Source organism: Lepus europaeus, chromosome 14, assembly GCF_033115175.1.
Source record: "Lepus europaeus isolate LE1 chromosome 14, mLepTim1.pri, whole genome shotgun sequence".
NCBI lineage: Eukaryota > Metazoa > Chordata > Mammalia > Lagomorpha > Leporidae > Lepus > Lepus europaeus.
In genome coordinates, this window is record NC_084840.1 from 94,080,596 (window position 1) to 94,100,884 (window position 20,289).

A 20,289-nucleotide genomic window follows, 5' to 3' on the forward strand; every position below is an offset into this window, starting at 1 on the left:
AGAATTGAAGCCTGGCTGCATACAATTCTAATGCTGTACATTAAATATTAATAGTAAACTCTAATAGGTAAAGATGTGTATTGAAAACCCTAAGGCAAGCACTGAAACAAAAATCAAAGAGGTAGACCAGTAAGCCAATACATGGGATAAAGAAAGTGGCATACCATGAGTTATTTGATTAATCCAAAAGAAGGAAAGTCACAGGTCAAGGGAGAACAAAATACAGATGCTAAAAACAGAAAAAAGTGGTCAGATGGCAGCGTCAAACTCACTGCACTGAGATACCCATTAAGCGTCAATGGTCAAATGCTCCCATTAAAAGCAGAGATTGGGGACAGTGTTGTGATGCAGTGGGTTAAGCTGCCATCTGTGATGCCAACATCCTGTAAGAGTGCCAGTTCAAGTCTCAACTGATTCGCTTCTGATCCAGCTCTCTGCTAATGGAAAGCAGCAGAAGATGGCCCAAGCGCCTGGGCCCCTGCCACCTACATGGGAGACCCGGATGGAGTTCCAGGTTCCTGGCTCCTAGTTCTAGCCTGGTCCAGTCCCAGCCACTGTGGCCATTTGAGGAGGGAACCAGCAGGTAGAAGACCTCTTTCTTTCCCTATCTCTCCTTCTCTCTGTGTCATTCTGCATTTCAAACAAATATGTAAATCTTTTTTAAAAAGCAGAGATTTCCAGTCTAGATAAAAAAGAAAAACCCATCTATAGGCTGTCTACAAGAAAACGACTTTAATAAAAAGAAATACGTCGTGGGCTAAAAGTGAAAGGATGGAATCTGTTTACCATGAGAATGCTAATAGTGTGGAAGTTGCTGGCAGGCGTTTAGCCTGGCAGTTAAGACGTTGGTTAAGACAAATGGAATACCTGGATTTGATTCCTGGCTCTGGCTTCGGTTCCAGCTTGTTGCTGATGCAAACCCTGGGAGGCAGTGATGATGGCTCAAGTATTGGGTTCCTGTCTGTCAACTGGGAGACCTGGCTTCAGATTCCAGCTTGGGCAGTGGCTGAACCACTGGTTAGGAGCTCTCTCTCTCTCTCTCTCTGACTCTCTCTGCTTCTCAAACACATAAAAGCAATTAAAAAAAAAAACAAAACCTTAGAGTGACTATATTAATTCAGCCAAAGTAGATTTCAGGACAAAGAATATTGTCAGACATAGAAAAAGACATTTTATACAGATAAAGAAGTCCATTCATCATTAAAATATCATATTGCCAAATGAGCTTCTAAAGATAGAGCACCCTAGCACCTGAAAGACTAGAACGGACAGAAATGAAAGGATAAATAAATATCCATCATCATTTTACATTTCAACAAATCTCTTTATATTATTGATTGGGCTCAGAGATAGAGGAAATCAATAAATATTTAGAAATCCAGAACAAAACTGTCAATAAATGTAACTCAACGAAGGCAGAATGTACTTCTCGTCACGTGCAAATACTGACCAGGATAGACGACCCTCTGTCAGCCCATAAAACAGATTCTCATGTGTGAGTACTGCAGAAAATTCAGGAAAATTGTATGAAATGATATATTTATTTTTGGAGCAGATTTTTTTTCAAAATTCATGCATTTTTTCATAGAATGCATTTTCCATGAACTTCTTGAAGGCACTTCATACTCAATAGTGAAATGTCAAGTTGAGAAAGAGAACAAAGATGCGATTGTCACCACTTCTACTCAACATTGCACCCAAAGTCAAAGCCAATGCAGTGAGACGAACATGAGTCAATAAAATGAATACAAATTAAGGAAGAAATAAACTACATCTCTGCTTATAGTACAGCCACTTACATATAAAATTTTAAGGAAATTACAAAAATCTACAAGTCCTAATGATTTTGGAGAAAGACACAGGGCTCAAGGTCAATATAGGAACTCAGTTGTATTTCTGTACACTAATAGGAACAATTGGAAAGTGAAATTTTATCAACCACATCATTTACTATATTGCTTAAAAACATTGCTACTCAGAAACACATTTAACAAGTGACAAATCTGTGCTCCAAAAATTATAAAATATGTGGAGGTGTATTATGTTAATGGCTTGTAAAACTCAATATGTTGAAATGTCGATTCTATCCACATTGTCCTTTAGATTGAAAGATATGCTAATCAAAACCTCAACAGGCTTTTTACATAGAAATTGACAAGCTGATTCTAAAACTTACATGAAAATGCTAAGGATACAGAACAGTCACAATAATTTTGAAAAAAAAATTCAGGTTTTATAAATATCTGATCTCAAGACTCCTTAAAAAGCAATAGTAATCAAATAATGCTTGAATAACCAAACAGACATATTAAAACAATCTCAGTCTATCCCTCAGTCAGATGCAAAATTTACCAAAAATGGAGGATATATTCAAGTTTAAAAGTTGAAACTGTAAAACAGCTAGAAGAAAAGAATGGAGAAAAATCTTCGCAGCTATGGAGTGGGATAGGCAAAGCTTTTTCAGGTCACACAAAGCACACACTAGAAAAGAGTCACAGCTGGACTTCATCAAAAATTTAAAATGCAGTCACTTGAAAGACATTAAGAACAAGACAAGTCATAGACTAGTGGAAAAGTATTTTCAAAAATTGTGCGAATGGAGTTTTGCTTAAGGGTACTTGTAGTAATGAGCCCTCACACCTCCATAAATAGTCAAACAAATAGGCCTTTTTTTTTTAATGAGCAAAAGATTTTAAAAACACTTTCCAAAACAAATGAAATGGCAAATAAATACATGGAAGAAAGTACTCAACACTGCTAATCTTTAGGAAGATGTCATTAAAGCCACAATGAGATACCACTTCCCAGCCTTCCTGCAGCTCTGGTTTGGAGCAGTCGGAAGTCCTACACACTTCTGATGCAACAGTTTGGAAAACAGTTGGCAGTGCCCTATAAGGTTAAAAGTACAACTGCTCTGTGTCACAGCAGCTCCATCCCCAAGTATTCACCCAGGAGAATGAGAAAATAGGCCCACAAAAATACCTGGACACTGGCAGTCACACAGCTACATTCAGCAGAGGGCAACACAGAGAGCCACCCAGATGCCCACGCACGGGGGTGTTTCAGAGGATAGAACACCACTCAGCCAGTGACAGTCACAGCAAACACAGGCCGAGTCGGCAGGGGAGTGCACTGTGTCGCAGTGGGTTGAAGTGCAGGCCTGGGATGCCTGTGTCCCATATCAGAGCGCTGCTTGGTGTCCCAGCCACGAGTCCAGCTTTTTGCTGATGCATACTGGGAAGTAGCACATGGTACTGCCCATGCTGGAGACCTGAATGGAGTTCCTGGCTTCAGCCTGCTCAGCCCTGGATGCTGTAGATATTTGCAAACTGAACCAGCAGATGGAACATTCTCTCTCTCAATGCCTTTTTTTTTTTTTTTTTTTTGACAGGCAGAGTTAGACAGTGAGACAGAGAGACAGAGACAGAGAGAGAAAGGTCTTCCTTCTGTTGGTTCACCACCCAATGGCCGCTACGGCCAGCGCACTGCACCAATCCGAAGCCAGGAGCCAGGTGCTTCTCCTGTCTCCCATGTGGGTGCAGGGCCCAAGCACTTGGGCCATCCTCCACTGCCTTCCTGGGCCACAGCAGAGAGCTGGCCTGGAAGAGGGGCAACTGGAACAGAATCCGGCGCCCCGACCGGGACTAGAACCTGGTGTGCCGGCGCCGCAGGCGGAGGATTAGCCTAGTGAGCCGCAGCACCGGCCCTTAATGTCTTTTAAGTAAGATGAAAAGAAACATTAAATAAATGAAGCTGAGTTTCTCTAAAGTTGTGATATAACTTTATTTATGTAGAATTCTAGAAAAGGCAATAGCGATCTATCATAGGGTCACCTCGCAGTGGTTGTGTGTGGCCAGAATTTGGGAGAGTCCTTCCTGCAGAGGGAAACAGTGGCTTTGCACTGGGTGGTGTACATGTTCCATATCTTTGTGGATTACCGAGGATTTGTGGTTGTAAAGGGAGTGTGTTTGTCCAGCTCATTAAACTGTAAACTAAGGAGAGTTTGGTGTAGCAGCCAAGATGCCACTTCTCAGATCTAAGTCTCAGATGCCACATTTACATCTCAGAGCACTTGAGTTAGAGCCCTGGCTGTGTTCCTGATTCCAGCTTCCTGCTGACCCGTGCCCTTGGAGACAGCATTGGTGGCTCAAGTAGCTTGGTCCCTGCCACCTATGTGGATTGAGACGCCAGCTCCTGGCTCTGGCCTGACCCAGCATGGCTACTGTGGGCAGATGGGAGATTCTCCCTCTCCTTCTCCCCTCCCCACCTCTCCCTCTCCCTCTCCCTCTTTCCCCACCCCTAACCTCTCTCTTTTAAACAAATAGATAACCTGTAAAATAACTACAAGAGTACTTCCAAAAGCTCACGGGAAATAAAAGATAAGTTTATTTTAGTGCAAAAATTTTGGAAATCCATACATAATGTTTTCATAATTTGCATTTCCGTGAACTTTTGGAGACCCTTCTATGCGTGGAGCTCAAAATGGTTTTGCATCAAAACAAACTGATCTTTCATTTTCAGTGAATTTCTTGAAGTCCCCTTGTATAAAATTAATTTTTTTTTTAAAAAAAGGAGAGATCTTGCCTCTCTGTTAAGCTTCCCCTTCACTTTTTAAAGTAAGGTGCACCTAGCACAGAGCTTCCTGGCCGCTCTGAGTCAGACACTCCTTGACGAGGGAGACCCCCGTGAGGCTGCAAGAGCAGCCGGATGTGGAAACCCCTGGGGAGGCAGGTGGGCCTTTGTCAGGAGGCCTTCCCAGGGGCAGAGGGATGATGACCTCATCATCAGCAAAGATTCCGAAACGTCACACCAGTTTTATGAGTCCATTACCGCTCCCGTGGCCTGTGCGTCTCTCATCTGATGGAAAATGCTTTCGTGCGCTGAGAACCTGCACCAGAGAACAAGGCTCATTTAACTTGATAAAAATAGCTCCTCGTTCCTGAGCAGGGAGCGTTTCTCTCCGCCTCCAGCCCTGGCTTGGGCAGAGGCGGTGGAGCGAATCTGAGTGCAGTGCGGTCACCTGCCCGGCCCCCGGCTCTGCCTGCTCCCATGGGGACCCAGCCCATGGCCGCCCCTGGTTCCTTTACCACAAAAGTCACCTCCCGTCTTTTAGCCAAGAGCCGTATGCTGCGCTTTCTCTTTCTCCCCCTCCTCTGTTACACCGAATACCTTCTTTCTCTCCTTCCTCCACCCCTGCCTCCTCCCGGCCTTGTTCTCTTCCATTTCACCAGCCTCTGGTGTATCCTCTGCACTATTTTTCCCTTTCCTGCCAGGATCCCCGTCCCCAGAGAGGGACCGGCTGGTGCTCCTCACCATGTCACTCACCTGAAATGCATCGGGAGACAATTCACCTGCTGAGCCGCCCAAGGTTTCTACTCACGAGGAAATGCCTTCTGGGATCCCTACAAACGCGACAGGATCATCCCTCGGAGTGGAGAAGAGCGGGTGACCGGTAGCCACGGTACCCCAACAGACTCCTCGGGCAGATGAAAAAGCAGCCACTAAAGGCAGGGTGTGACAGAGTGAGCGCAACTTGATAGAACGTCTCATGAGCATCGCTGTGGCTTGGGTTCCTGGGAAGTCCGTTCTGCCTGCATTGGTCATCGGGCCCTCAGCCGCTGTCAGTGAAGTCGCACAGCGCAGGGCGCCATATGGGCACTGGTGTGGGCATCCTGTCTGCTCCTCTTCCCATCCAGCTCCCTGCTGATGGGCCTGAAGCAGTGGAGACCCACATGAAGCTCCTGACTCCTGGCTTCAACCTGACCCAGCCCTGGCCATTGTGGTCATTTGAGGAGTGAACCAGCAGATGGAAGATCTCTCTCTCTCTCTCTCTCTCTCTCCTTGTGTTTGTGTGTGTATGTGTGTCCTTCTCTCTTTCTGTAACCCTGCCTTTCAAGAAATAAATGCATCTTAAAAAAGAAAGTCATAAGGCAGAGCAAACAGAAGTCACCAGCCCGACTATTCTTCTTCTTCCTTTTTTTTTTTTTGACAGGCAGAGTGGATAGTGACAGAGAGAGAGAGACAGAGAGAAAGGTCTTCCTTTTGCCGTTGGTTCACCCTCCAATGGCCGCTGTGGCTGGCACACCGTGCTGATCCGAAGCCAGGAGCCAGGTGCTTCTCCTGGTCTCCCATGCGGGTGCAGGGCCCAAGGACCTGGGCCATCCTCCACTGCCTTCCCGGGCCACAGCAGAGAGCTGGCCTGGAAGAGGGGCAACCGGGATAGAATCCGGTGCCCCAACTGGGACTAGAACCCGGTGTGCCGGCACCGCAAGGCAGAGGATTAGCCTGTTGAGCCATGGCGCTGGCCCTGACTATTCTTCAAGGCAGTCCACAGTCCCTGTAATTTTAACTTCATTGTTCATCAGCTCTAAGCTTACTGTATTGAAATCTCATTTTCCCTTTAATAAAAAGTAGGGTGTGAGGACAAACCTGATGAATGCTGCACAGCTCTTGGGTCCCAAGTAGCTTCTTCCTCCGTGAGCCGCTGAGCCAGCATCAAAGCTGAGTGGTGTCCCCCATCACAGAGGGCCCAGAGGACTCTGTGTCTCAACTCACGGTTCCTGTGTTCAGAAGGGTGCTCACTTCCCTGCAAACACAGGAAGCAGAGGTGGCAGTAGCCCGCAGTCCCGGCCACTTGCTTTTTATTTCTCCCCAAGGCCTCTCGGTCACTGACCCCTTTTGCTTTCCCCAGTTTATCCCACATCCTGCTGTTTGGTCACTGACGTGAGCTGTCAATCACCCAACTGCCTGGCATCGATTACTAGATAGGCCAGGGCTGGGTCTCCATAGAACAGTCCGTCTCAGCCCAAAGCCAAGGCCAATCCACATTTTTTTTTAAATTTTAATTTTTTTAGTTTTTAAGATTTCATATATTTCATAGATACAATGCTGAGAATAAAATCAGTTCAAACTCATCAGACCACAAATGACAGAAAACCCAATCCAAGGGGATTCGTATTCAGATCCTCCTCGGGCTTTGGTTTGTCTTTGCTTCTGTCTCCTTAGCTTTGCCCCATTGGTTGGTTTGGCTGATACTTGTGTTTAATCTATTTTTGTTCTATTTGAAAGGCAGAAAGAGAGAGAGAGAGATCTCCCATCTGCTGCTTCACTATCCAAATGTCCACAACATGGGTCAGGTTGAAGCCAGGAGCTAAGAACTCCATCCAGGTCTCCCAAGTGGGTGACAGGGTTCCATGTACTGGAACCATCGCCTGCTGCCTCTCAGGGTACACATTAGCAGGGAGCTGGAATTGGAAGCAGAGGGGCCAGAACTCACCCAGACATTCTAATGTGGGACGTAGGTGCCCCAAGTGGTGACTTAATCACTGGGCCCAACACCTGCCCCTGGTCTGGGTATTCTATAGTGACTTCAGGTTCAACACCATGTATGGAGTCAACAGCATTGCAGAGACTCTTCCACCAGCATTCCTAATTCTATAAAATCCTCCAACAACCCCCTCTGATAAACCCCTTATCCCATACTACTACAAGTGGATCTGTCTTTCTAATAATATACATCTAAATAAGACACCCAAGATCTTGGAAAAGTCTGTGCACACACACTTTGTCTACTGTTGTCTCATTGATTAAGAACTCGAACCTAGATAGTCAACTCTACAAATGATGGCATTTTCTTCTTGTGTTTTGCTAGTCATTTGTGAAAATAATTATAGGGCTTGATTCATCATTTGACATATCATAAGCATCACTTATACTCTTTTTTTAAAGATTTATTTATTTTATTTGAAAGACAGAGTTACAGAGAGAGGTAGAGGCAGAGAGAGAGGTCTTCCATCCACTGGTTCACGCCCCAGATGACTGCAACAGCCAGAGCTGTGCCAATCTGAAGCCAGGAGCCAGGAGCTTCTTCTAGGTCTCCCACTTGGGTGCAGGGGCCCAAGGACTCAGGCCATCTTCCACTGCTTCCCCAGGCCATAGCAGAGAGCTGTATCAGAAGAGGAGCAACTGGGACTAGAACCAGCACCCATATGGGATGCTGGCATTTCAAGCCAGGGCTTTAACCTGCTGTTCTACAGTGCTGGCCCCATCATTTATGCTGTTAAACAGTCTTCATAACCATAATTTTTTGCCTTCAGTTTTGAAGGTTTTTATTTAATGAATATAAATTTTCATATGTGCAGCTTTTAGGGATATAGTGCTTCTTCCTCCATTCCTGCCCTCCCACTCCCACCCCACCTCCCACTCCCTTCCCCATTCCATTTTCCATTAAGATTTGTTTTTAATTGACTTTATATACAGAAGACCAACTCTATACTAAGTAGAGATTTCAACTATTTGTACCCACACAGACACACAAAGTATAAACTACAGTTTGAAGACAAGTTTTACCGTTAATTCTCATAGTACAACTCATTAAGGACAGAGGTTCAGCATGGGGAGCAAGTGCACAGTGACTCCTATTGTTGATTTAACAACTGACACTCTTATTTATGATGTAAGTGATCACCTGAGGCTCTTGACATGAGTTGCCAAGGCTATGGAATCCTTTTGAATTCACAAACTCTGTCAGTTTTTAGACAGGACCATATGCAAAGTAGAAGTTCTCTTCTCCCTTCAGAGAAAAGTACATCCTTCTTTGATGGCCCCTTCTTTCCACTGGGGTCTCACTCACAGAGATCTTTCATGCAGAACCATTTTTGCCACTGTGTCTTGGCTTTCCATGCCTGAAATGCTCTCATGGTGTTTTCAGTCAGGCCTTAGGGGCTGATTCTGAGGTCAGAGTGCTCTTTAGGGTGTTTGTCATTCTATGAGTCTGCTGTGTAGACTGCTTCCCATGTTGGACCTTTCTCTCCTTTGTATTTCTATCTATTGTTATTACCAGGCACTTGGTCTTATTTATGTGATCCCTTTGATTTATGGTCCTATCTATATGATCAATTCCATACTTAATATCATCACTTTATCACAGATGGGATTAGTGCCACCCAGCTAAATGGGATTTGGACTCCCATGGAAAGTTTTTAGCTTCACCCTTAGGGGTAAGTCTGTGGGAATGTGTGCTGATCTATACAGTTCCTCCCTCTCTCATTCCCACTCTTATTTTTAACTGGGATCTATTTTCAATTTACTTAATATATCCATGATTAATTCTATGTTAAGTAAGAGTTCAGCCAGTGGTATTAAGTAGAGAAGAAAAAAGAATAAAAAATAAAATAAAATGAAATAATAAACAGTTCCTCAACAGGTAAGACAAGGCTGTTCAAGTAATTACTTCTCATAGTGTCTGTTTCACTTCTACAGGTTTTCTTTTAGGTGCTCTGTTAGTTGTCACAGATCAGGGAGAACATATGATATTTGTCCCTTTGGGACTGGCTTATTTCACTAAGTATGATATTTTCCAGATTCATCCACTTAGCTGTAAATGCCCGGATTTAATTTTTAACTGCTGTGTAGTATTCCATAGAGTACATGTCCCACAGTTTCTTTATCCAGTCTTCTGTTGATGGGCATTTAGGTTGATTCCATGTTTTGGCTATTGTGAACTGAGCTGCAATAGACATGGGTGTGCAGGTGACTCTTATTTGCTGATTTCATTTCCTTTGGGTAAATTCCGAGGAGTGGGGTGGCTGGGGCATGTGCTAGGGCTATATTCAGATTTCTGAGGGATCTCCAAACTGTCTTCCATAGTGGCTTTACCAGTTTGCATTCCCACCAACAGTGGATTAGGGTACCTTTTTCCCCACATCGTTGCCAGCATTTGTTGTTTGTTGATTTCTGTATGAGAACCATTCTAACTGGGGTGAGGTGAAACCTCATTGTGGTTTTGATTTGCATCTACCTGAGGCTAATGATCCTGAGCATTTTGACATGTGTCTGTAGGCCATTTGAATTTCCTTTTTTGAGAAATGTCTATTTAAGTCCTTTGCCCACTTCTTGACTGGGTTGTTTGCTTTGCTATTGTTGAGTTTTTTGATCGCTTTATATATTCTTATAACCATAATTTTAACAGGGTTTATAACAGTATATTGAGTGTTGTATAACTTATTTAGTCACTTCTCTCTGCTTTTTTACTGTTTATTCTGCTTTTTTACTGTTCTTTGTGCATATAATTTTTCCATATTTTAGGAATATTTTTGGGATACAATTTCATAAGTTGAGAATAAAGCTATGAGAACACTATGATGCTTGATGCTGTTTCATATTCATATGACCTGATTGTTTTTAAAAATGACTAGAGCGGGCCAATGCTGTCATATAGTGGGTAAAGCCGCCATCTGCAGTGCTGGCATTCCATATGGGCCTGGGTTCAAGTCCCAGCTGCTCTACTTCTGATCCAGCTCCCTGCTAATGGCATGGGAAAAGCAGCGGAGGATGGTCCAAGCACCTGGAACCCTGCCCCCACCTGGAAGATCCAGATGAAGCTTCTGGCTCTTGGCTGTGACCTGGCCCAGCCCTGGCTGTTTCAGCCACTTGGGAAGTGAACTGGAGGATGGGAGGTCTCTGTCTCTCCCTCTCTCTCTGTTACCCTGACTTTCAAATAAATAAATAAACATTTAATAAATAAATCTTTTAAAAATGACTAGAAAATTATAGTGCTGTTACTGATAATACATTGCCAACTTTGAGTAATATTATTCAAAAATGTTTCTCAACTTCACAGGAAAAAGTACCTGTGCAATTTGAAGGACTTATTCATTTAAAGATGTATTTATTTGAAAGGCAGGGTGATAGGAGGAAGTGGGGGAAAGAGAGAGAAAAAGAGAGAGAGCGAGCGAGCGATCTAGCTTCCATTTGCTTGTTCACTTCCCAAATGACCACAATGGCTGGTGCTGGTCCAAGTGGAAGCCAGGAGCCCAGAGCTCCTTTGGGTCTTCCACGTGGGTGGCAGGGACCCAAGCACTGCGCCATCTTCCACTCTATTGGCGGGGAGAGCTGCATCAGGAGTGGAGCAGTAGGGCCATGAACCAGGGCTATGATATGGGATGCTGGCATCGCAGGTGGCGGCTCCATCCACTGTGCCGGCTTTCCACTTTGCGATATCTAGAGAGTAAATACAGATCCCGAGTAGACCTGGAAAATCCCAAATGCACTTTCCCTAGACTGCGGCTCTTCATTCCTGGCTTGTGACTGCAGCCTGCCGCAAATCTAAGGATTCAGCCGCACATCTTCTCATGACACTGAGACAATTGGATCACGCTGTAATTGGAAAGGTTAGAAGAGTCATCGTGGTGCTAATGCGGAGGCAATGGCTCGGCTGTTCGGTTAACAGCCTCGTCTTTTCTTATTTTAGGCAATAGCACTTCTGCTTGAGGAATAATATCTTCAGGGCAAGCATATTGTATTCAATCTGTCGTGTGAATTGTCTTCAGTTGGAGAAGGTACAGTATGTATGGATAAATGTACAGACTGCTGATGGCTTATTTTGGTTCTGTAGCAGCCTTGGAAAAATAGCTGAGTTTTATATAGCATCTTTCAGAATCAGGGTAGCCCTGAGCTCTTTACAGATCAGTGATTTGGGCTATAGCTAAATAAGACCCTGCCTTGCAGCTGAAAAACGCTTAGGTAATAAGCCCTTTAATTTTTCTGTGCCATGTCACAAAAGTGGCTTGATTTGGGGCTTCCGAAACTGCTTGGCTATTTTAGCCTTATGAATGCATCCTTTTTTTCCCCAAGTCCTGAGGCTGTCGAACTAGACAAGCTCTCCCGGATGTGGTAGGAGGCTGCCCTGGGGAGGGCAGTGGAGCCAGCACAGCACCAGTAGCCTCAGGAGGTTGTCCAGGTAGAGAAAGACAGCTTCGCCCTGAGGAGAGGCTCCAGGCTGACTGCAAAGTGGGCATGGGTTACAGAGAGACGCAACTTGAGCAGTGATTTTTATCAATGATTTCATAACCTGCCCACAGAGGGGACCCGTGAGAGCCTCCAGCGGCCTGGTGGGCAAACGTGTGTCCGCGGGAGCTTACGTGAGCAGTATCTTCTAATTCTACTTTCCGCAAGCTTTTTTGCTTTTTTACTTCCATTTGGGAGTAAATCGAGCATATCTGCCTACCCAGAGTAGCCTTCTGTAGCCCTGACCGAACAGGGTGGTCTGTGTTTGTGCAGATCTTCAGACCCTGTGGGATTAGCCATCAAGGACCACCTCAGCCATGAGCTGCAAGTCTCCCCTAGATCTGGCTCCATCCTCCACGTCTCCCCTCTGCCCTTTTTAGAACTGCCATCTTTCTTTCCCGGGCAGCTTCAGCTGCCTCAGGCTACGTGGTCTTCTCACTCCACTCCTGCTACTTCTGCGGTCTGTTCTTGGTATTAACAGCGTGAGCAAGCTTTAAAGGTTACAATGCCCGGCATGGCTCTGCCTTGAATAAATCCTTTATTATTTTTCTGAGTGCTCTGGGGAAAAACACTTACCATGGGACAAAGATCCTCCATGATCTGGCTCTGTCTGACTGCTCTGTCCCATCCTCCACTCCCTCCCCGACCACACCAGCTCCTCTGAGTTCCTTAAGAATAACTCCAAATTCTGCTCTCCCTGAAGATGCCTGCACCTGCTTCTGGGTCTGCCTGAAAACCCCTTCATAAGCCTAAATCCTTCCCATCCTGCAGGGTTTGGCTTAGAGACCCAGTCTTCAAGAATATTTCCAGGGGCCAGCGCTGTTGCATAGTGGGTCAAGCTACTGCCTGCAGTGCTGGCATCCCATATGGGCACCAATTCATGTCCTGGCTGCTCCTCTTCCAATCCAGCTCCTTGCTAATGTGCTGGGAAAGCAGTGGAAGATGGCCCAAATGTTTGGGCCCCTGCACCCACATGGGAGACCTGGAAGAAGCTCCTGGCTCCTGGCTTCAGATTGGCACAGCTCTGGCTTTTGCAGCCATTTGGGGAGTGAACCAGCAGATGGAAGACACCTCTCTCCCCTCTCTCTCTCTCTCTCTCTCTCTCTCTCTTTCCCTCTCTTTCTCCCTCTCCCTCTCCCTCTCCCTCTCCCTCTCCCCTCCTTCTCTCTCCCTCTGCCTCTGTCACTCTGCCTTTCAAATAAATAAATAAATAAATAAATAAATAAATTTTAAAAAGAATATTTCCACTGAGAATGGGATCCATGGAGAATGTGAGGCTCAGATAAGAATCCACAGCTCTGAATGCCTGGGACCCGCACAGAACCTGGTTCTTGCAGCTCCTGGCCCACCACTCCTGTGTAACGGACGCCAGCCTATGAGTTACGTGCATTCCTTCTATCACAGACCAGGGGATTATAGGTTGTGGGGATAATATCCTCTATTTTTTTGTATTACTTCGAATACTGGAAAATGGTGGGAATATTGCAGATGTTTAATAATTTCTGAGTGGTCGAGACCATCTGAGACCCCACATGGACATCTGTGGATCCATACACATTTGGATTCCTTTCCTGATCTGTAGGGGTACAGGGAGGGAGGGAGAGGGAGAGGGAGATAGAAAGACAGAGAGAGAGAAAGAGAGAGAGAGAGAACGAATTCTGGCTATTCAGGGTCTTTGTAATAAATGCATATTATGCCAAAAATCTATGCATGGATTTCAACGTTTTTTGCACCAATAAATTGATACATTAATTCCATTTTCCATGAGGTCATTTGTTTAAAGGGGCCCTGGAGATTTCCATTTAAAAAAAATTCAGGGGCAGGCATTGTGACGCAGCGGGTTAAGCCACCACTTTTGATGGCACCATCCCACATTGCAGTGCCAGGTTCTGTCTTGATTACTCTGTTTCTGATCCAACTTCCTGCTAATGCACCTGGGAAGGCAGCTGGTGATGGCTTGAGTATTAAGCCACCCAATGGGAGATCCAGATTAGTTCCTGGCTCCTGGCTTCGACCTGGCCCGACCCTAACTATCGTGGGCATCTGGGGAGTGAATCAGTGGATGGAAGATCTCTATCTCTATTGCTGTCACTATCTCTGTCTCTTATTCCTGTCCCCCCATTACTCTGCCTTTTAAATAAATGCGTTTTTTGCAATAATTGGAAAACATCTCATTATGATTTCATCAATGTATAATGGAATTGTATTCTAGACCCAGTATCTGCCTTTAATATTTCCTCTACACTAGGGAATCAGACTAAACAGATCCTGTTCTCCTGTGGTCTCCTTGGGCAGTGCCAACACTGTCACACAAATACAGGTTTGGCATCTGCTTGGGAGCCGCTCTCGCCTTCTGACCTAGAGGCTCCCCGTCGTCAGCCGGTCTCCTCTGAGCGTCTCCTCCAAGTCTGGAGCATGTGAGACGCATATGGCGTGTGTCACCTTGGATGAGCACAAACAGGAGAGCATGATAAGCAAGCAGTCCCTTCCCCGGCCATTAGTAAGTGGTAGGCATTTGCATTACAGATATTTTCAGGGTCCTACAGTTTAGAATAATGGAATCATCAACCAGAAAGAACTGTAGAAGATTATTGAGCCCATAGCCTCACAGATGATTTCAGTTTCCTTGGCTGGGTCTCCACCAAGCTTTATCCAGTCTCTATTTTGCCACTTGTAGCAGTGGGGGCCCACTCTCTTCTGGGGTTGTACTATCTTTGCATAATTTTTATTGCTAGAAATGTAAATCAATCTTAGATTTTTGGTTATTATTTTGATTAGCACATAATATGATGATTTTATCCAGGTCATCAATTGAACATAACAGAGCATGGATCAGAGCACAGTGGTCAACTTCTGGACAGTGCTAGAGCTGTTCATCAAGACATGCTGTGCCCTACAGCCTGGTCCCACTGCTTGCGGAGGAGACCATGCAAGCCTTTGGCAGTGTATTGCACAGACCAAGATGCATGGTGTATCCTGTTGGTATTCCTGGCAGTTTTGTTGTCCTCTGGCATGCTAACAGCAGGCAAGGTTATTAAGTAAGCTCAGCTCCATGTAGAGATTTGACAAAGACTTAAATAGATTAAAACCCCTTCTCCTATTGCAAAGTTTTCAAAATCTCCTCGAAGTTCATCCACTTCTTATTTCCATATCACATAGCCTGATAATTAATGGAAAAATCTGATTTTTTTAAAAAAATGTTTTATTTATTGAAAAGGCAGAGAGAGAAAGAGAGAGAGAGAGAGAGAGAGAGAGAGAGAGAGATTGATTGATTTTATCTGCTGGTTCACTCCCCAACAGCCACAATGGCCAAGGCTTGGCTAGGCTGAAGCCAGGAGAAGCGTGGAATTCCACCTGGGTCTCTTATGTGGGTGGCAGGGACTCACACATTTGGGTCATCTTTGGCTGTTTTTCTGGGCATATTAGCAAGGAGCTGGATTGGAAGCAGAGCAACTAGGACTTGAACCGACACTCATGTGGGATATCGGCATCACAGGTGGCAGCTTAACCTGCTATACACAACCCAGCTCCCCAAAATTGGATTATTTGATTTCACTACAAATTGTCAAATGTTTATCTGTACATGTGCCACCTGGATATGGTATCTTCCATCCTGGAGCTCTTGGGGGATGCATACCACCTGCCCGGTAGCACTAGAAAAATCACCCATCTTCCCACTGAGAACACGTGTCCACTTGTCTTCTCTCCGGTATTTAGAATTCACAACCAAAACAGTTTCTACAGTTGTACAAATCTTCTACCTCCAGTTGGGAAAAAGTCAGTGATCTCAGCTGTACAAAGGTTATTAAATGAGAATGGCTTTCTCCTGGATGGTCCCAGTCTTAGACAGAGAGGTGGAGGACCACAGGGTTCTTAAAAGATCATAGTCCAGGGGTACAAGAAGAAGTATATAGACTGAGCTACGTTGGCTATGACCATTAGCTGAGTAACGAGAGCTTGCCTGCATTCTGCACTTTGGCGTACTACATTCTTGTACATTTTTTGCAACTGCATCAACAAGGAAATGAGATTAGCCTGGCATGTCTGTTCCAACTGAACCCATGCTGGCTGCTAATGATTGCTTTCTTTTCTAAATGCTCCCAAGCCATCTGTTTCATCATCTATTCTAGAATTTTGCCTGAGAAGAGTCTCAATGCTAGTCAAGTGGAAAGATCCCCAGGCAAAGGCCAGGAGAGCCAAGTTCTAGCTATGCTGTGTCACCAGCCAGCTGAGGGTTGCTGGGCAAGCACTTCGCTCTGCCTCCTCCCGAGAGTGAGTGGGTCGGAACAGACAAGTTCCCCAGCCCCTTCCAGCTCTCAGTCCCCGACCCCTGCATTCCATGAGCCTGCGGTGCTTGGGCGCTTCTCTCGCCCCTGAGTGGAAAATCCAGACTTTAACCATGGACAGTCTGAATATTTCTGCTCTGTGCATTGTAGATTCTTTGCACCTCCAACTGGCTGACTTGCATCCAGTTGATCAAACTCTATGGCTTTTGGGGATCTTACTTTAAGAATGAGTGTGGGTCCATCATGTCTGGGTGTGAGTGAATTCTAGTTCGTGGAGTAACCATGCATTCCTCATGTGTTTAAGTCAGTATCACACACTCATCAGCTCGGGTTCTGCAGAAACCTTGGATGATTATCAGTAATTTCTTGAATAATATTTACAGCAGTGACTTACTTTTTTTCCTTGCCTTGGATTTAAATAATCTTTAATTCCTGATTCCTACTGGATCTTTAAAGATTTATTTATTTGAAAGACAAAGTTACAGAGACAGCGAGAGAGAGAGGGAGAGAAATAGATTCTCCATCTGCTGGTTCACTCCCCAAATGGCCACATATGCCAGGGCTGGGCCAGGCTGTAGCCAGGAGCCTGGAACTCCATCTGGGTCTCCCACTTGGGAGGCAGGGGGCCAAGCACTTGGGCCATCTTCTACTGCTTTCCCTAGGCACATTAGCAAGAAGCTGGATTGGAAGTGGAGCACCCAGGACATGAACTGTGGGATGATGGCATCGCAGGCAGGGGCTTAACCTGCTGCACCACAATGCCAGCCCCTCTACTGGGTTGTTAAAGGCTCCCCCCACTCTTTGGCCACTGAATCAAAAAGTCCACTGCTCAGCTCATGTGCGCCCCACCCATCTCCCCAGTGCCACAGGCTGCATGCTCCAGGGGAGAGGAATCACAACCCCGCGTGCATCTTTATCTCACAGGTAACAAACGCAGAGATGTGTCGTTCCGGCCTGATGGTGCTGCATGACTCAGAATAGATCACTCCCACAGGAAGGTCTGATTTTTGTTTTTTGACTAACAACTAAAAACAGAGCCTTCGCCGTCCCTCCACCCGCAGCTGTCACATGCTAGAGGAGCCGGGCACTTGGCCTCCTTGCTGGTGGCTCCGGAAGTCAGTGCGTTCTGCAGGTTAGAATGCAGAACACACAGGCACGAGTGGACGAGCTGCGGTGTGGCTTCATTTGCAGATTGCCTTTATTCCAGGCCAACTATGTAGCTGAAGGTTTTCCTGTCCTGCTCATTTAGACACAGTTCTTTTCAAAGGTGAGTATAATTAGGGCTGGCCAGCAGGCGAGAACTTCTGCTTGATGACATCATCTCGTTCGGTGTGCCTTCCTGATGATAATAGGCACTGATGCGACTCCGCTCTGGGACAGCCTCATTTTGTGCACACAACTCAGCCCTTACCAGCGTTATTTCAGGAGTAAAGAGGCTGGGTTTGGTGAGTGCTCTGCTGGAAGTCACAGAACTACAGAGTAGATGATGATCTAGAACTGGGATGTAGGATTTATTTTACTCATTTCCAATCATTCCAGGGGTAGGACCCAGTGTGCCACTCACACACACACACACGCACACACACGACTAAATGTCAGGCGTAGTCGGTGCTATCTTCTGCATGAGCCCAGCCCCTGGTATCAAGCGTGCACAGATCATTGCTGTCGCTGGAATGTGTCTTGCAGGGAACATTTGTGTCACACAACCCAGGCCCCTAGCGTAGGGCTCTCATGATCAGATGGCATGGGCAGCCTCTCTTTCCTCTATGTAAACTTCACCCTTGACCTTAATCATAGAACTGGGCCCCAAGAAGATTAACTAACTTAGTTCAAGAAAAGAAACTTACAAGGGCTGTTGCTGTGGCATAGTAGGCTAAGCCTCTGCCTGTGGCACCGGCATTCCATATGGGTGCCGGTTCAAGTCCCAGCTGCTCCTCTTCCAATCCAGCTCCCTGCTAATGTGCCTGCGAAAGCAGTGGAAGATGGCCCAAGTGCTTGGGCTCCTACACCCATGTGGGAAACCCAGGAGAAGCTCCTGGCTCCTGGTTCCTGGCTGTTGTGGCCATTTGCAGAGTGAACCTCTGTCTGTAACTCTACCTCTCAAATAGATAAAATCTTCAACAGGCCAGGGCAGTGGAAGATTGCAGGTCCTGGAGCTGATAAATGCTGCAGATGTGACCTCCCCAGTGCTACTTCAGCTGTGGGGGCGTCTGCTGGTCAGGCAGCAATCCCGTGTGCAGCCGGATCCATCAAACGTAGACTCACCACGTTGCGGGGGTAGAAAGAGACCAAAGCAGTTCCAATGATTAAGTCCTTTGCGATCCTGGTTGATCCATTTCTATTCTTCAATATCTCACTGAAAAAGATTTCTCAATGTCACTCCACTAATCCCTGGCAGTGTTGTCTGGTGAGGAGATAAAATCAACTTGCAGCAGCAACCAGAGTCCATTGGTTCAGTCAGGCCTACAATTCCAAATAGCTGTTGATTAAATTGTAAAGGATTCAAGTGGGGTTAGCACGCCCCTGTGGTCAGCATTTACTCCCGGCCTCCCTTTGCCCAGCCCAGCTTCAGCTCTCGGAAGCTACCGGTAACAGGCATGAAACGCTAGTGAGAGTCTCAGGTTAGCCTGTCGAAAAAATGGGATCCAGTGCATGGCATTTCTTTGAAGGGTTTGGAGAAGGGCAATCTTGCAGTTCCTGGCTTAGAAGTAGACTCATTGCAAAGAGCCACTGTGCCCACAATATTCGACCAGTTAGTGCCAATATCCTTTGTCAGAGGTCGTAAGTATGACCTTAATGGACTCAGGACACTCTCTGAGTTGTGTCTTCATTTCCCCTACGGTGAACCCACATCAGTTACCTGTGCCTGAGCTCCAGATCTGTCTGTCCTGTGCCCTGCCTCGTGCTACTGGAGATGGACCCTGCACTGTCCCTCCCACGCTGGCCAGACTTGAGGGCCATGGCCTCCAGGAGGTGGCTTCCTCGTGAGCAGTGGCTCTCCGGCCAGGGGGACAAGGGAGACCACCCACAGGGCGAGCCTTCCCAGTGAACTCCACCAGTGCTGCCATGGGCAGTTCCTGCCAGCCAGCTCTGGCCTGTGGCATTTCTACAAAAGTCTCCAGCATCCAGTGGGCTACAGGTGCGGCCTGTTGGACGAGGTGATTAGCCATGGAGTGGAGCTGTTTCTGGTTTCTTCCCTCCATGGTACCCTTGTCTGGCTCTGGCTCTGGCCCTGGCTCTCTGCCTTAGACGAGGTGGCTGTGGTGTTGGGCTCTCCTTACTCCCGTTAGTAGTCAAACCCTGGTTATCAAGGAGCAGCTTTCACATCAGATGTTCCCAGTGCCAAGTTCCGAGTGTGGATCCTGTTCCCTGACGGGGCACCGGCTGCTGCAGAACCCTGCATGAAGAGGCCATTGGTGGCCTCTGACCCACTGGGCTTCAACTGATTGGTTGCCTCCTCTTTGGGACCCCATTTATGATCTGACTTTGGACGTTGCTCCCTGGTGCTGACACAGAGACCTCATTTTTCTGCTGGGCCTTACGATTCCCCCAGGGTCTCCTCATTACCTGCCATGCCACTGGCTGGGTTGCAGCTTCCGCCCTTCTCCCAATCAACCCCTCCCCGTCCTTGTCCAGGAGGGGTGATGGGGCAGGTTCGAACAGTCCCAGTACTAGGATCTGTCTATGGGGTGGCATTTACTACAGAGCAGGGAGTGCAGTTTGGCTCGTTGCTGTTGTTTGAGGGGAAGATGTTGAGTGGCTCATGGAACAACCCTAAGCCTCAGTGACCTCTAGGCTCTGCCACCGAAGGAGCCCTCGGGCGGGCATTGTAGCTCAGTGGCTAAGCGGCTGCTTGGGATGCCCATGTCCGATATCAGAGTGCCTGCTTCTGCCCCAGCTTCCTGCTACTACACAACTGAGAAGGCAGCAGGCCATGGCCCAAGTGCTTTGGTCCCTGCTACCCATGTGCAAGACCTGGATCGAGTTCTTAGCTCCTGGGGTTGATCCAGCCCGGTCCTGACTGTGGCAGGCATTTGGGAATTGAACCAATAGATGGAAGACCTCCCTCTCCCTCTCTCTCTCTCCACCTCCTCTTCTACCCCTCCCCCCCCATAGCTCTGCCTTTCACATAAACAAATAAATATAACTTAGAAAAAGAACCCCTTGAGATTATAGAATGGAAACTTCCACAAGTGTTGTCATTCCTGAAGACTTA

At 46.4% G+C, this 20,289-nt stretch overlaps 1 long non-coding RNA gene across 4 annotated transcripts in view; it reads left to right on the plus strand.

Annotated features, from left to right (window-relative positions):
* The window catches only part of LOC133773648 (uncharacterized), a 74,735-nt gene that overhangs the window by 31,710 nt on the left and 22,736 nt on the right, over positions 1-20,289 (plus strand). The window contains exon 1 of one of the 4 annotated variants that reach the window (XR_009867950.1): positions 11,282-11,339. The exons of the other annotated variants lie outside the window; for them this stretch is intronic. This is a non-coding gene — a long non-coding RNA (uncharacterized LOC133773648). Of the gene's footprint in view, positions 1-11,281; positions 11,340-20,289 lie in introns of those variants that run through there. 4 annotated transcript variants of the gene reach the window in all.